Genomic DNA, 16849 nt, shown 5'->3' with positions numbered 1-16849 from the left:
GTACAAAAACTTTTTAATAAGATGAGACCTCAGTTGTTGATTCTTTGTGATATTTCCTATATAACAGGGTTTTTCTCTTTGCTACACCTATGTCTTCAAGAGTCTGGCCTATTCTCTCTTTCAATAAATTCAGTGTTTCTGAGATTTTTTATTTTTAAAGAGTATAAAACATAATAAAAGCAATCAAAACAAACTAGCGTAAGAGATACAGGACTTCAAAACATTCCAAAATCAACAATAGTTACATAATGCCCCTTGACATCTTCAAAATAGCTGCAGATAACTTTGGACATAATAAAAATCAAACAGAACAGAATAGAGTATAAACAATAAAAACAAAACAATGAATGCAATAAAGGACTTCAAAACAAGCCAGTAGTAAATCCAAAATAACTACCATAATATAGCAAGCTATCTTTAAAATAGCTGCTCTTGCTATTGGATGTAACAATCAAACAAAAGAGAATAAAACCCATCCCAACAAAACAATGGAAATGATATAAGACCTTAAAACAAGACCACAGGGAATCAACGATGGCTGCAACCCTCAGAAGGAGATGGCCCCAGATGCCACGCTGCGTAGCAATATCCTCTGAACCTATGGTCAGATCATTCACCCTAGACCTGCAGTGTCAGTGAAACACCAAAGCACCACAGGCATCCAATTTCATATCCCTCCCTAGCTATCATCACAGCCTGTGCTTCCCTGGATAAGGCAGTCACTTACGGGAGCGATGACTGGTATTTCTTGTTAGTGTTTCTGCGTTAATATTTAGGTCTTTGATCCACTTTGATTTTAGTTTAGTGCATGGTGATAGACATGAGTCTAGTTTTGGTCTTTAGCATGTGGAAGGCCAGTTTTTCCAGCACCATTTATTAAAGAGGCCTCTTTGTCAAATATAGTGGCTGAGTGTGTTTGGAATTGTTTCTGCATCTTCCAATCTGTTCCATTGATCCTCGGATCTGGGGTTTTTGTTTGTTTTCTTGCTTGTTTTGTTTTGTTAGTACCATGCTGTTTTTATCACAGTAGCTCTGTAGTATAATTTCAAGTCAGGGATTTTGTCACCCCTGCTTCTCTTGCCCTCAAACTGTAACTTATATCATTAGCCTTCTTGTTCTCAGGTCTTCAGACTTAGATGAAAATTCATGCCATTGCTTCTCCTGATTCTCAGGCAGCTGAAACAAACCACCAACTTTTCTGGGTCTCCACCTTGCAAATGGCAGGTTGTGGGACTGCTTGGCTTTCACACATACACACATATATTCTGTCTGCTAGTGGTTCTGTCTCTCTGAAGAACCCTAACTAATACTGTGCATATTTTTGGTACTGAAAATGGCTCTAGAAGAGCGAACTGTAACAGTGAGTTTCCTGAATGTGTGCTGGGGTTTCTGGAATTAGCTCTCTAATCTGATTAGATCTGTCATCAGAAATCTGCAATATGTCTCCATAGATACTCCCAATCAACCACTTCTAAGAAGCAAGGAGCTTAGAGGTTAGACTTACAATACTTCCGGGCACTTTTGGCAATTTTATGAATACACTGAGACTGGAGAGTTGTAAAATGTTGAAAGAAAAGGATGAGCTCAGGGATCCAATTTTCAGCTCAACAGCTGCATACACAATCTAAACGCTTCTGTGTGTCCTAAAGCGTTCCTTATCTTCTGTAGTTGCAGAGATGACGTTGCTGAAAATGAAATATAGAATCTCCTCCTCCCATCAGCTGAGTTACAGCTCACTGCTCTCCAACCCTACAGAGTATCTTCTAATAAAGTAAAGACATTGATCCATGAAGAAGGAATCTTACAAGTTCAGACAAGCCTGTGTAGTGAGACTCCATGAAACTGTGGACCCCGAGCCCCTGAATTGGATGAGACTTCTTTACCAGTGGAAACAGCCGCTGCTTTCCCATCTGAGATATGCATTGCCCGAGGAAATGTAATTGCCTCTCCCGAGACAGCTGCCTCAGGAGACACTGCTGATTCCCCTGGGGGCCCACCCTATCCCTCCTCTCAATACTACCAGGTAACTAACCTGGAGTCCTGGCACGTGAGGAAATGTGCCACATTCCAAACAGAACTGTGCACACAAATTCAGGGCCTGTGTGTGGGAATGGTATTTGAATAACAGTGGGAGATAAATCAAGCTGGGTCAGGGCAACTGTACTGGCACGGACCGCCTAACCTGAGGTTCTGGATTGAACACTGCAGCTCGGGCAGTTAGACAAGGCTCTAATAGTTTGCCTGGGTAACTGATACATGGTCCCACAGTGAGCTCATTACAAATGCTGGATAGGCCTTGGTTTAATCTAGGGGAAGAGAGGAAAAGGCGGGGGAGATTGGCATGATTCAGAGGCTTCGTCATTTAAGGCCCATTCACCCACACTGGGAGAGTCCGGCAAACACCTTGCACCAATACGGTGAGAAATTTATGAGCCCAGAGCTCTCCTCTGTAACTTGGACCTTACAGCAGTCGCTAGGTTGGGAAACCCAAGTCAAGTGGAAGTAATTGGCTCTCAGGGCGTCAGGGGTGAGGTGGTGGCAGCTGACAAGGGCAAGGTGTGGCATGGTCATGATAATGGAGACCAGAGTCATAGCAGCAATCAGAGCTGTCTGACTCATAAGGACCAGTGGCACTGGCTAGTCCATCACAGCGTCCCTAAGTAATAAGATAAGATGCCTGCTAGATTGCTTCATTGGTATCAGCAGGGAAGTCCTGTCCACTGAGAACGTCTTCCTGTGTGACAAGTACTCACACACTTCCTTTCAGTGCCTAAGCTCAGCAGAAGAATGAGAGCTCAGAGCTACGGCAGGGAGCAGAGAGGCGTCACAGATGTCTCTCCCTCAGCCGGAGCCCTGCCTCATCAGCTACCTGAAAACAGACCTGATGCTTGCACTTGCCCATGTGTGGGCAGCAGAGACAGGCCAGTAGGGACTATTTGCCTCCACCTTCTGCCAGCTCGAGGGTGACAAGCTCCTGGTGAGACAGTCACTCACAATCTCCACTCTAGTCCTGAGCAGACTGCTGGCTGAGGCATGGCGCTTTCCCTGACACTCTCTTCCTGAGCTGGTCGGTCATCTGTGACAGGGAGGGCCACCAGGCAGGGACATTGTTCTGAGCCCTCCTGCGGGGCCAGCAACTCCTCTTCTTCTGCTTTTTCCAAGGGACAAGGCAAGAGGACAGGTACATGTGGAGGGAATGGCAAAGGTGGGAACCTTCTTGCTCTTGATCTTTAGGAAGTTCTTTCCTCCTAAAACCAAACACTTACCCGTCCTGGACACAGAGGCCCGTTGGAAGCCTTTGTGGAACCGCAACTTGTGCCACCGTGTTAGGTTTCTTCCTGCTCAGAGGCCTGGTGGAAACCTAAGCAGGCATGGTGGCTCATCCCAGCATGATGCCGGAATGAGTGACATAGCCTTGGCCTGGTTGTTGATGCTGCTGCAAGTGGTGGCCCCCATGGGACACAAGAACACCCTATGAACCCACATTTCTGACTTCCTGCTGCTCCTGGTGTTTACCCTTGAGGTCTAAGATGCCCACCAGTCCCACTCTGAGTGCTCAAGTCTTGGCTGTTGCTTCTATTTGGCTCCCGGATGCTGCAGGTGCCCCTGGTGTTATATGCCCTACTCTCTGGCAGCCCTGGCAGACAGACACTCCCTGCCCCCTGGTCTTCCTCACACCTCCTCTTGTTGGCACCTGGGCTAACACTTCCGCAGCCTCCAGCATTGCGATTGTTCATCCTGCATGGCATTTCCAGGGGCCAGCATGGTCCTAGCTGTAAAGAGCTCTAGAAGTTAAGGGCAGAGGCCAAGCTGCAGGATGGATATGTTTAACTTGAGGACTGTCCTGTCCCCAGTTTTGCTCTGTCTGGATGCTGTAATATACCTTGTAAGGATGCCCACTGGGTGACACTGTAGTCTCTTTGGCTAGGCAGTGTGGCTGTTCACCTTGAGAGCAATATTCCTTGTTCCCAAATAAACCTACCAGCTCCAGGGTTGGCTCTTCATGCTGTCGATCTACCAGATTTTTATCTATCTGTCTTACTGTAAGATATGGTCTCCTGACCTCTCTAAAGGCAATCCATGTCCTTTCCCCTGGCCACTTCAGAATTCCAGGAAAGAACTCTGGAATTAGTTGGACAAAATGAGACTAGAGTTGGGTGTGGTAGAGCATGCCTGTAATCCCAGCACTCGGGAGGCTGAGGCAGGAGGATTGCTGTGAGTTCAAGACCAGCCTGGGCTACAAAGTGAGGTCAAAGCCAGCCAGAACTGTATACAGACCCTGTCTCAAAAAGAAATTGAAAAACAAAGATAAGACTAGATTAGGTAGACAGACAAGGGTTTCTAGCTCCGCTCCATACTGGTATTTGGTAGGAAAAGTTTCCCTTCCTTATGGCTCTTGAAACATAGACTGGCTGTCCCAAAAACTTTGAATAAAACTATGTTTTAAAAAGCAAGTCATTAATAAACACAAAATTTAGGAAGATGGACCCCCAAGGGATGGGGCAGGGGGAAGAGAGGCGACAGAATGGAAAATGGTGGTTGCACAGAGATTTGTGAGGTCACTGCAGATGGTTTAGCTCTGAAAACCAATGCAATGGGCCACTTGAGTTTACAGCTGGACGTGATGTCCAGAGGTGACGCCCGTGTGACGAGGTGGGTCACCGGGGCGGCAGCAGGTGCATAGGTATATAAATAGGTAAATAAAAGGACAACCATGGACAATGATGAGAGTTTTGTTTGGAACCAAGCTCATAATTGTTCTTCTGCAGACCCAAGGGAGGCAGGAAAGGCAGTGTAGGCTCGTGCTAAAGCTGCAGCCTGCAAAGTGAAAGGGAGGTCCAAGGACAGGGGCTTAGGTCCGTGCTCTTTTGACCGTGAGGATTTCTGGTGGCTTCATTTACCAACCTTTTCAATGTAATCTGTGCATGTAGTTTTGAGGGGAAATCATGAAAAGATCCAAATCAGAGCTGATGAGAGCAGAGGAGGAAGGATCACCAAGAAATGTGACCGTTTGGAACCCAGGAGGCAGGAACTGAGCGACTGCTGGTCACGAAGTCACAGAAAGTTTCAAAAAGCCTTTGAACTTCCGCAGAATGAGGTGAAGAGACGCAAGTGAACTCAGCTGAAAGGGCACTAAGTAAACAGCGGAGATCCCAATTTACAATGCTTGATTAGAGCCAGGCGGGCGTGGTGGTGGACACCTACTCCTAGCACTGGGGAGGCTGAGGCAGGAGGATCGCCGTGAGTTCAAGGCCAGCCTGCGCTACATAAACAAATTCAAGGCCAGCTTAAATTGCAAAGTGAGACCCTATGTCAAAAAAAAAAATGGAATGCCTCAGTTACAATAGCTCGACCTGCCCATGAGCTGGTGTGAAAGCCATACAGAGTCCGTGAAAACCACACTTGGGATTTTGAATTTTGATCTTTTCCCAGTTGGGCAATATGTGGTGTAATAGTCTCTGGTGAAACAGAGGTGCCTGGCTCTGAGGTGGCACCGGGCCAAAGGACCTGGCAGAGGAGAAACAGCTCAGAGAGTGGCACCAGGAAGCAGAGAGGTCAGGGGGAGGGAGGAAAATAAACGCTTCCAGGCCACGCCCCCAGTGAGCCACCTCCTCCAACCAGGCTTCTTCACCTCCCAACATAGAGACCAATCACTGATGGGCATCACGCCCCGCGACCCAATCGCCTGCCCAGCACCTCTGAACGCAGCAGCTCTGCTGGGGACAAGGAGCTAGACGCCACGAGTCACCTGGAGAACGGCGTTGGCGCCTGGGACACGCCCTGCGCACTATGTGAGCTCAGGGCATGGTGGAGTGAAGCGGCAGCGACCGTTTCTCATCTGCCTGATTTCGCTGTCTTGGAACCAGCAGACTATGAGCTGAAACTTGTGCAGCCTGGGCTAAATAACTTCTATCCCAACGGCAAGAAAATAAAAAGAATACTTCCTTTCACTTTTTAGGTAGAAACAAAGTGAGACGTGGTTCAGCAAAGAGACCTTGAATGAAATGTTGTAACACTATAAAGCTATGTTTCCAAACACAATTACAAATAGGTGTCCCCAGGGTGAGTTCCCAGCCAAAGCATTCTGCTCTTTGCGAGACCTGTACAGTCATGTGTCTAATGGTGTCTCATGCGGCCTGGTCGCCACATCACGGAGAAGCAAGCTCCAGATGAAGGAGGACAAAAGATGCCTCAACTGGGGCTGGGGATTTAGCTCAGCGGAATAAGCACCTGCCTTGCAAGCTGGCGGTCGTGAGTTCGATCCCTGGTACCGATAAAAAGAGAAGAAAAAAAAAAAGATATATATACAAAAAAAGATGCCTCAACTGCTGGGCCCAGACAGGCCCCAGTTCATCCTCCTGGGGGGAGGGGACGGGGGGCCTGCCCAGGGCCTCCCTCTGACCTGCACCGGCTGCAGACCTCTAAACCAGACAGGCTCGGGAACGGAGGGGCCAGCACATCTGTGCACCCGCAGATCTGACAGCAGAAGAGAGAGACCCTGGCGCAGGGCGGCCCCGTGGGCCTCCTGGGTGCAGAGTTGCGCAGCGTCCTGTCCACCCCAGCTGCCTGGGACACACAGCGGCTGTGGAGGGGGAATCTCTCTCCGCACATCTGCGCTCTGGCCGGGCAGGTCCCTGGCCACGCAGACAAACACTGCCTCTCACACCAGCCGGTTTGTCATATGTTTCTGAGACTCACAAGAATGCGCCGTCTCCCTTTCTCCTTTGCAGACATTATCGTTGAAATGTCTCTCCGTTGTGTCATCTCCACAGAGGGAAAAATATTTATGCTTTTTTTCGGATCACAACAGCAATAAAGGTCCGTTAGATAAACAGCTGGAAGCTCAGAACGCATTAAGAGCGGAATGGAAATTGCTCACGAGCTGGCAGCTCCAGAGCTCTTGGGGGGCTCCAGGGCGGCTCCAGGCAGGGTGGCAGCACGGCAGAGCTCGTGTTCCTGCACCCCCAAAGAGGCAGCAGCAGACAGAGACGAGAGCAACCCCCTCAGTGCCCTGATGCGCGGTTGTGAACACCATGAAGAATAAACAGGGAGGCGGCTGGAGGACGTTCCTTGGTGGTTTTTTTGGTTCTTGGTGGTGTGGTGTTTTGCTCCAGTTTTTGAGCCAGGGTTTCACTATGTAGCCCAAGCAGACCTCAAACTTGCAGCAACCCTCCTGCCTCAGTCTCCCGAGTGCTGGGACTACAGGTGTGCACCACCATGCCCAGCTTCGTTTTTTTCATATGAAGGGTCAGATGATGTACTAGAAGAAAATACGATAAACTTTTGGATGGTTTTGCTTTCAATCTTTAAACTACATGTTAACATATGTATTACCAGTAGCAAGTTCTCTGATAAAACTTTTTTTCTGGGCCAGGGATTTAGCTCAGTGGCATAAGTGCATGTCTGGCAAGTGGGAGGTAGTAAGTTCGAACCCCAGTACCGCAAAAAAACACTTGGTTTTAAACAAACTAAACATGTTTATCTTAGAAAAGTAATATTGTTTGTTATGTAGAAAACCTAAACTATTATAGAAAGCCCACAGGGAAGAGTAGAAAGCAGGCAAATCTCCTACAGTACTACCACAGGATAATTCTTCTGGGTATGTTGGCACATTTCCCACCTATGTTAATTGCTATCCTCAGATGGACTGGGTGTGTAATCCCAGCACTTGGGAGGCTGAAGCAAGAGAATCACTACAAGTTCAAGGCCAGCCTCGGCTACAAGATGAGTTCAAGGCCAATCTGAACTACAGAATGAGACCCTGTCTCAAAAAGTTCAGTGATTAAAAAAATAATGATAAATTCATACGGGTCCTGCCATTTTACTCTTGAACTTCTATCCTAAACACTATCCCAAAGGGCCATCCACCTGTCACAGAGAGAGGCAGGGACAAGTGATTAGTCCTAGGTATCCAGAGTAGAGCCCAAGCAGATGGGCCACTTTGTGTCACGGCCAAAAGGAGTGGAAGCTGCTTCCTGAGGCAGGGGAACCTATGTCAGAGGCAGAGGTGAGGGCCAGTCCTTGTAGGAAGCAAGGAGAAAGAGGAAGGCAGCACCAGCAGCAGGAATGTTTGTCCCCAGAGCTGAGCCGACGGCCCCCAGCCTAAGGGTTTGAGGCAGCCCCTGCTCTTTCCCTAAAATCTCTACAGGAGAAATGGCACAGCATAGAGAGCCTCGAGGCCTGGGGAGCCCGTCCTAGGGCCCAAACGCTGACGACACCCTTCACTCCCACACCAGCCTGGCTGCCCACCCCTCGGCATTTTCCCTGGCCCACGACCCCTCCTTTCATCTATGTGGTCTGCTACTGAGCACAATCTGCTCCTCGGAAACCCTGCTTCTTACTAGCTGTGTGTCAGGAAGCAAATGACTTAACCTTTCTGACCCTAATTTTCTCCTTGGGAAAGGAAAAGGAATTAAAATGTGCATGAGAAATGCATGAGGCTCCAAGAGGCAAACTCTACGTAAAGAGCCCAGTGTGTAATAAGGGCTCAGAAATGGTAGCCAGTGTTGCCTGTGCTACTTTGTGGCCCAGAGTGCTGTGGATTGGCCAAAGCAAGCAGAATTTTCCCTGCCTACACAGTGTTCGGCTCAAGACAGAGGTCACAGATTCATGCTCCTTCTGACCACCAGGTACCATAAATGAGAGACGACAGGGTGGTGGGAATTAGGCTGATCCTGTAGGATGGCAAGTCTTAAGTTCGGATCTCGCCATTTTTCTCTCCACAGGGAAGTTACAGATTAGAATTTGTATGTGAAATGATTGGATTTTTTTAAATGGCACTTATTCTTTTTGGGGAAAAAATGCAGAGAAAACCAGTGTGCGGTGCTTTCCAGGGTGGGCCAGTGCACTGAGGACCCCTGTGAATAAAAAGATTTTAAGTAGAGAGGGCGAAGGGTCTCTGTGGGAGAACCCCGTATGGGGTCACAGAAGGGGACAGTGGAGTTTGGAACTTGGTGTTGAAGGTGTGAGCTCAGCAGTAGGTGAGAGAGAAGAGCTGGCTCATAGGAGATGAGAGGCCTTGGGATGGACGGGACAGGACAGGATAGGACAGGACAGGAAGCCAGCAAGGGGCTGCCATCTGGCCAGGACATAGGAAGGGCTGAGCTGGCAGAGAAAGATGTGCAACACAGGTACTAGGATCTTCAGTGGGAAGGACGGCAACCCAACAACAGCCTCAGAAGTGCTGGAAACTGGGCGACAGGCAGCGAGCCCTGCCGAGGGTGAGTGGGGCTCCAGGAGCACCTCCAAGGGGAGTCTGGCATTCCCGGAAGAACAGCTGTGCAAAAGGCTTAGCTCCAGGCCTCGTGGGCACAGATGCCCAGGAAATATCTGACCGGGTGGTTTCCTGATTTCTCTAGTAGTGATTAGCAGGGGAATGTTGTAAGCCAGGGATGACAGGTGAGCAAAATCTGGGAGTTCTTCCCTGAGAGAGAGCTGAGAGGCCAGAGGAGGAGCCAGGTGAATCAGGCGGTGCTGGCCAGCAACCCAGCAAGGGCTGTCACCCTCTGAGGGCCGGACCTGGGTGGGCAGGGAGCTTGCTGAACTCCAGCAAGGAAGTAGGATGGTGAACAGAGAGTGCCAGGAAGAGATGGGTGCTAAAGCCACCGGGTCACAAGCACCCAACTGGAAATGAAAGAACCTAGCGAAGCTGGCCCTCTGCAGAAGGAGTAGCATGCAGGTGCTTTTGAAGAGGGAAATCCTGGTGGTGCAGTGGGGTGCAACCTTGTAATCCCAGCTGCTCAGGAGGCTGGGGCAGGAGGATCGCAAGTTTGTGACCAGACTGTTCAACTTAGTGAAACCCTGTATCAAAAAAGAAAAACGCTGGAGTGTAGATCATTGCTAAAGTGTTTGCCTAGCAAGCAGGAGGTCCTGAATTCAATCCCCAGTACAAGAAAAAAATCCCAAGGCATGACAACGCCATCAGGCCCCGACAGGGGAGGGGGGCCCTCAAAAAGCATTAAGCAAGGAAACAACCATCTGAGCCCACACTTTCCTCATCTACCTGTGCACCAAGCACTCTTCAAAGATCTTCATAAAATTACAAATACATTTAACTCATTTAATCCTCCTACCAGCCTTATAAAGTAGGTCCACAATCCTTACTCGCAGTCGACAATCCAAAACTCTGCAAATCTAAAGATTTTTATAACTTGCTTGGCAGCAGCATTGGAGCTGAACTGACATGCAGCTATTTCTAGCTTTGTTTAGCTCCCACGTCCTGTGAATATTCATATGTTTTACTGCAGAAATACTGTTTGATTACAGGATATTGCCTCAGATCTCTCAGGGAATGTTAACAGATGTATGATACACACAAATGGCTGCCTTTTATGAAAGCTAATATCTCCCAGTTCTAAAACACAGAGTCCCAATCTCTTGTCAATGCCAGCCCCACCCTTATAACCCATTCATCCTAATTATCTCCCAATTAGCCCCATTTTGTAGATGAGGAAACTGATCAAGAAGTAATGCCCCAAAGCTTACGCAGGTCCTAAGGAAGAGAGCTCAAATATGAGCTCAGACATGCCAGTGCCAGAGTCCACACTACAGGAGGTCTGAGTTGTTCTCTGTTTAAGAAACATGTTTGTACTTACTGCTAGCACAAAAACTGGAGGAAGTCAAGGCAGTCAACCAGATATAGGGTGACGATACAGAAGAAAGGAGCGGAGACTGAAGAGAGATTTAAAAGGGAAATCAGCAGAGACAGCTGGGAGCACTGAGGGTCCTGGGAAGGCAAGTTATGCAAGGCACCCAGGATTTCTGGATTCATCCCTGGGGAAGACCAAATAAAAGAGGGAAACAGAGGAGAGGGGTGATGGGCAAGAAGATAATGAAGTCACGATTCCATGTCTGGAGTTTAAATTGAGGTGTCAGATAGGTGGATAGACAGCTCGGGCTGGTGAAAAGGGGCCTTGGGACCAAGACAAGAGTTGAAAAGCGTTCCACCCAAGTGGTCGTGAAGACATGACCATGGTTAGAAGGCCAAAGAGTCACTGATATTGGTGTTAAGAAGTAGAAAATAAGATAGTTCAAGAGATTAAAAAAGAGAAGGCAGACAGGTAGAAAGCCATGAAAGAACGTGTCTTGGAGAAAAAAGACAAGGCCAGTGACGTTAGATGTTCCTTCCTGCTCTCTTCCCCACGTGGGAGGTGAATGCTGGGTTGACTATCTTTTCCAAGGAACAGGGAGGACCTGGCCCTCGCCTCCTCCAGCCCCAAAGGAATCTGAAGAGCCCAAGGCCAGCAACAAAGAGCAGCAGAAGAACCAAAAAGATGGCCAGGAGGAGGGGCTGGAGCAGCAGGGGAGGTGGGCCGTGTCCAGGGTGTCACGGGAGCCGAGCTGTGGCCTTTGGGTGACAGCTTTTAGGAAGTCCAGGCTGAGCCTCCGTGGGCAGTAAATTGGAGCCCTACCTCTGTCTGACTGTCTGGATGACTCAGTGTCTAACCTCTTGGTTCAGGGTCTCCATCTAACAATCAAAATAGTAACGTCTATGTGGTAGGCTTGCTGTGGCTCCATTACGTCTACTGCTTTGCTCCATTTTCTATGCTGTAACTGAATACCACAGACTGGGAACTGCATAAAGGACAAAGGTTTCTTTTACTCATAGCTCTGGAAGCTGGGAAGCCCAAGAACATGGTCCTGGCATCTGCTTGGCCTCTAGTGAGGACCTTATTTCTACCTTGTAAAATGGCAGAGGGCATCACACAGTGAAATGGAACAAGTCGCTAGCTTGGATCATTCTTCTTTTCATGAAAACATTGGTGTCATCATGCCAGCCTCACCCTTATAACCCAACCCATTCATCCTAATTATCTCCCAAAGGCCCCACCCCCAAAGACCATTCCCAGAGGATTTGGGGGATTATGTTTCCAACGCATGAAGTTTGGGGGAACACACTCAAACCATAGCATTTACCGAGCATCATACCTGGGTTAGAGGTGAGGCTCAAAAATTTGTTTGCACAATTACTTGTACTGGTACTCCAAATTATCATTGTTATTCACCAGGTAGAAGAGGGCAGGGTGAGGACTTTCCTGGCACAAAGAACACCATGCACCAAGCCTGGGCAGGGCAAGGTGTGTTCAGGTAGCAGAACTGTGTGCAGGGTCACAAAGGATTCAGGGAGGGGTTGTGGGGCGTGTAAGGAGGAGGGAAGATAAGGTCCAGCAGCCTCTGCCATTCTGTTCTCCAGTTAACATTTTTTGGGGGATTCCCCACCCCTAACCAGGCACTCTCTACAGAAATGCTCACTACATCATGGTCCCTCTCCAGTCCCCTCCTTGTACAGGATAGGAAGTGTCTCTCTAGCCCACTTTCCCCCACAAGCCCTCGTCATCCCCTGCCTGGTCACAGCAAGTCTCCTAACTGGTCCTCCGTCCAGCACAGGCCCCAGCGCCATCTCTGAAGTTCAGCATGCAGTCCCTGTCCACTGCCACAGAGCAAAACCTGTTTCATGGGCTTCCTCTGCCCTCTTCCTCTCCCTCCATGCATTCATTCTGCCTGATCTGTGGTATCGGAGCAGTCTGTCCCTCCAGCAGGTGACCTGTTCTCCTGACCTCTCTGGAGCTGGGCAGGGTGATGGTGGGGACCACAGAACCACCTGCCTCCACCCAAATGTACTGCACACTTGTGCCTGGGCCCTTGCACATGCAGGTCCTCCTGCCCATGATCCCTTTCTCCATTTCTTCCCCTACGCCCGGTCCCCTCGCTTCTCCATGCCACATGGCTCCACGACAGCCCATGAGGCTGGGACACACCACACAGTGAAGCACCCTTTGTTCCATTTGTTCCAAGCCACGAGCACTTTGGTTCTTGGTTGCTTTCAGCACCCATCTCAGGGCTGGCTCTTGACAGGAGCCTGACTGCAATGTGCAGAGCGATTGAAATGGGGAAAAGAAGGGCCAGGCAAGGGGAGTCTGAAACGGTACCGTCGGGGGCTGGGTTATAGGAAACCACCAAAGATTTGGAGGCCAAGTAATGATGTTCTAAGGTGGTTAAGGGAGATGACCTCAGGAGAAGAGTGGGCACAGTGGATCTGCCGAAGATGGTGGGGCCGCCCCTCCCCACCACCACCCTGCCCAGCTCCAGAGAAAAGCAGAGGGCACGAGAACAGTGGTCACCTGCAGGAGGGTCGGACTGCTCTGATGGGACAGAAGGGCTGCCCTCTGCTGGCCCTGTAGCAATGACCCACTGAGAGTGTCCACTCTGATACTACAGATCAGAGCCAAGCCACTGGCAGGAGTGGGGGTAGAGGGAAATCATCCATTCAGCTGGAAAAGTGGGAGAACCTGGGGGATCCCCATATTCAGACACTGCCCCCAGAGAGGCGTATGAGCAGTCCCAGCTCTGCTGTTCCAGGAAAGTCCTGAGGGAACCCAGTTCCCACACCGTGCCTGGCATCCTTAGCAATGAGAGATGCACCCGGCTGCCTCCGACAGCAGGTTTAGTATTTCTGAAGGTTGCACATGCCTCTGCTCAGACCATAGGACAAGGGTGGGAGAGAGAAACCCAAACTTCAGCACCCTCCTCAAGTCCGCACACCTAGCAGGCCCTTTCACCCCACAGCCACTTTGGACCTGAGGCTCTCTCTCGTCCACCAACTCCCTCCTTCTCTCCCCAGGCCTGCCCTGGCATTCCCTGCCCACTCTGCTCTTGGACTCACCTCTGGCACCGTTAGGGTGACTTCAGCTGTTAGTTACAAATCTCAGCCCACCATGTTTCAAATCATAGACAGCATGAGGTGCTCATGTAACCAGGAGGAGTCGGGCAGGAGGGCTTCCCCGGGCTTAAGATCTGCAGATTCCCAATCCGTTTTCCAGCGTTTCCCCTGGCAGTGTACAGAAAGCCCCACACCCACGTGTTACACGGAACAACTCAAAAAAAAAGAAGGAAAAAAACCCTCCCTGTATTTGAGCATTGCACAGATTTGCTCACTAATGTTAGCTAGGGCGGGAGCCCTGTGTCCATTTTTTTTTAAAGTATCTATCTTTCTTCCCTTTCATTTTTGTCAGACTCTCAGAAGAATCTATGACCCAAAAGAGGTGATGACCCATTGTCTGGCAAAAAAGAGAATTAATTCATGATGATTGCCCTTAATTCCTAATGTTGAGCAAATGTTCAAAGTCAACTTACAGCTTTCAAGAATTCGAATGCAGCAGAGGATTCAGTCTTTTTATTTTTTTTTTCAAATACATTTTATTTCAAGGAAAAAAATGAAAAGGAAACCGGGTGTGGTGACTCACGCCTGTAATCCCAACACTCAGGAGGCTGAGGTAGGAGAATCGTTGCGAGTTCGAGACCAACCTAGACTACAAAGTGAGCTCAAGGCCAGCCTGAACTACATAGGAAGACAAAAAAGAAAGAAAGAAAGAAAGAAAGAAAGAAAGAAAGAAAGAAAGAAAGAAAGAAAGAAAGAAAGAAGAAGAAGAGGAAGAAAAAAAACTAAAACAAAATTTCAAAGCACATCAATCAGGGGACAAAAATGGTACACACATTGCGGATTGTCATCCCCAAATCATTGATCCAGAGCACAAGACATCTGCACTCAATTGCACATGGGATTTGTTCTGACACCCACAGCCCCTCCAGGGAATAAAGAAATTCTCAGAGCAGGGCCCAGCAGCAAGGTAAACACAGAAAACTTAGAACCAAACTTCTCATCTAGCTTTGGAGAGGCCTAAAGGGAAAGATTAAAGCTAAAAACCAAGCTCACTTACTATTTTTGCAACTTACTATACATAATTATTCTAAACAACTTATTCTTAGGACACTTGTATGGATAGTGTCTTAAATTATCTTTCTGGTTATGCTTCTGAAGTCCTAAATTAAAAGAGCTCCACGCACAGTGCAGATTAGAACCCCAGAGGGAGGCTACTGTGAACCTGTTAGGGCATCTAAAGAGATCAACGATACGAAGGGTTAACGAGGATAGGAAACAACCAGAACTCTCATACACAGATGGTAAGAACATGAACTGAAACACGCACTTTGGAAAATAGTCCTCTGGTTTCTTTAAAAGTTACGCATACACCTAACCTACGATCCAGCCATAATTCCCTTGAAGGTGTTTACCAAAGAAATGGCAGCATATATCCCTGTAATAACCTGTACACAAATGTCCTAGCAGCTTTAACTAGAGTAGCTCAAAAACTATAATAGCTCAAAACTAGAAATAATCCAAACATCTTTCAAGAGGTGAAAAAATGAACCAAGTATAGTGTGTTCATGCAAACAGAATACTATTCTGCAATGAAAAGGAATGAATTGTTGATATATACCTCATTTTAAATGCAAAAATTATAAAAGGAAATTTCATTAAAAAATAATAGGATAATAACAATAAATAATACATGCTGTTATCTTTAAAGTAGTTGCTCAGGGTACAGAATGCAGGCATTAAAATTTCTGCAATTGATATTAGCACAAACCTTCCTTTTTAATGAACTAAAAGATATTAATACTATAACTGACCTGATTTTTTTCCTTTTTCCCTGCTGTCTTTTCCCCTTTCACCCACCCTAGTTCCTTTTTTCTTTTGAACAATTTTTCCCCATTGCACAATATCTATTGTGCATTTTATACTATATTTACTCTTTCAGTTTCTCATGCCAGGGAGACAATATGATGCTTACACATGCAGATCTGATTTATTTCAATTATGAGGATAGTCTCAAGTTGCATCCATTTACCTATAAAACCCTCAAGTTTATCCTTCTTTATGGCTGAGTATACTGTATAAAAATACCACAATCTTTTTTATTCATTCGTTGGTTGACAGGCAAATGGATTGTTTGCAAGACTTACTATTACAAATTGTGTTACTATGAACATGAGTGCACATAAATTGCTGTAGTATGATGTTTTTAATTCTTTACCAAGAAGGAGAACAGCTGGGTGGAATGGGACCTCTCATCCTAGATTTTTGAGGAACTCCACACTGATTTCCACAGTGGTTGCACCAGTCTACACTCCTACCAACAGTGAAGAGGGGTCCTTTTCCCCCACAGCCCCTCTAGCATTTGTTAGTGGCTGATTTCTTGATGACCGCCATTCTTTCTGGGGTGAGATGGAATCTCAGTGTTGTTTTAATTTTCATCTCTTGAATGATCAGAGATATTGAACATTTTTTCACGTATTTATCTGCCATTTGTATCTCTTTATCTGAGAAGTGTGTATTCATTTCAGATGCCCATTTTTGGATCGGGTCTTTAAATATAGATTCTTTCTGTGTTCTAGATAAAAATCCTTCATCTGAGGGACAGTTGGCTAAAACTGTTTCCCATTCTGTGAATTGTCTTTTCTCTCTGTTGGTGATTTCTTTCACTGTGCAAAAGTTCTTTAATAAGATGAGATTCCAATTGTTGATTCTTTGAAGTACTTCCCATGCAGACTGTTTTGTTCCTAAACTCTCTGCCTACTCCTATGTCTTCAACATTTCTGCCTACTTTATCTTCCAGTAGATTTAGTGTTTCTGTTTTAATATTGACATCTTTGATCCATTTTGACTTTAGTTTAGTGCATGGTAATAGACATGGCTCTAGTTTTAGTCTTCAGCATATAGAGAGCCAGTGTTTCTAGCACCATTTATTAAAGTGGCTGTCTTTCTTCCAGTGAATGTGTTCGATATCTCTGTTAAACACATTGCTTGAGAGTGTTTGTAGTTGTGTTTGCATCTTCTAATCTCTTCCACTGGTCCTCAGGTCTGGTTGGTCTGTTTGTTGCTAGTACCGTGCTGATTTTAACACAATAGCTTTGTAATATAATTTCAAGTCAGAGATTGTGATGTCTCATGTCTTTCCTTTGTTGCCCAGAATTTTTTTTTTTTGCTATTTTAGGTTTCTTCTGGTTC

The 16849-nt window shown here is 47.2% G+C and overlaps 1 long non-coding RNA gene across 1 annotated transcript; it reads right to left on the bottom strand.

The window, feature by feature from the left end:
- Window positions 1-6436: 6436 nt before the first annotated feature.
- LOC134478618 (uncharacterized) lies at window positions 6437-13809 on the bottom strand. The gene is made up of 2 exons (XR_010051369.1): window positions 13664-13809; window positions 6437-7261 (listed from the first exon to the last, which is right to left on the bottom strand). It is a non-coding gene; the product is annotated as an uncharacterized LOC134478618 (long non-coding RNA).
- Between the last annotated feature and the right edge of the window lie 3040 nt (window positions 13810-16849).

This window comes from Cavia porcellus, unplaced genomic scaffold, assembly GCF_034190915.1.
Source record: "Cavia porcellus strain 051 isolate PalLab524CR breed Dunkin Hartley unplaced genomic scaffold, mCavPor4.1 scaffold_14, whole genome shotgun sequence".
Lineage (NCBI taxonomy): Eukaryota > Metazoa > Chordata > Mammalia > Rodentia > Caviidae > Cavia > Cavia porcellus.
This window is presented reverse-complemented; position numbering and strand designations above follow the sequence as displayed.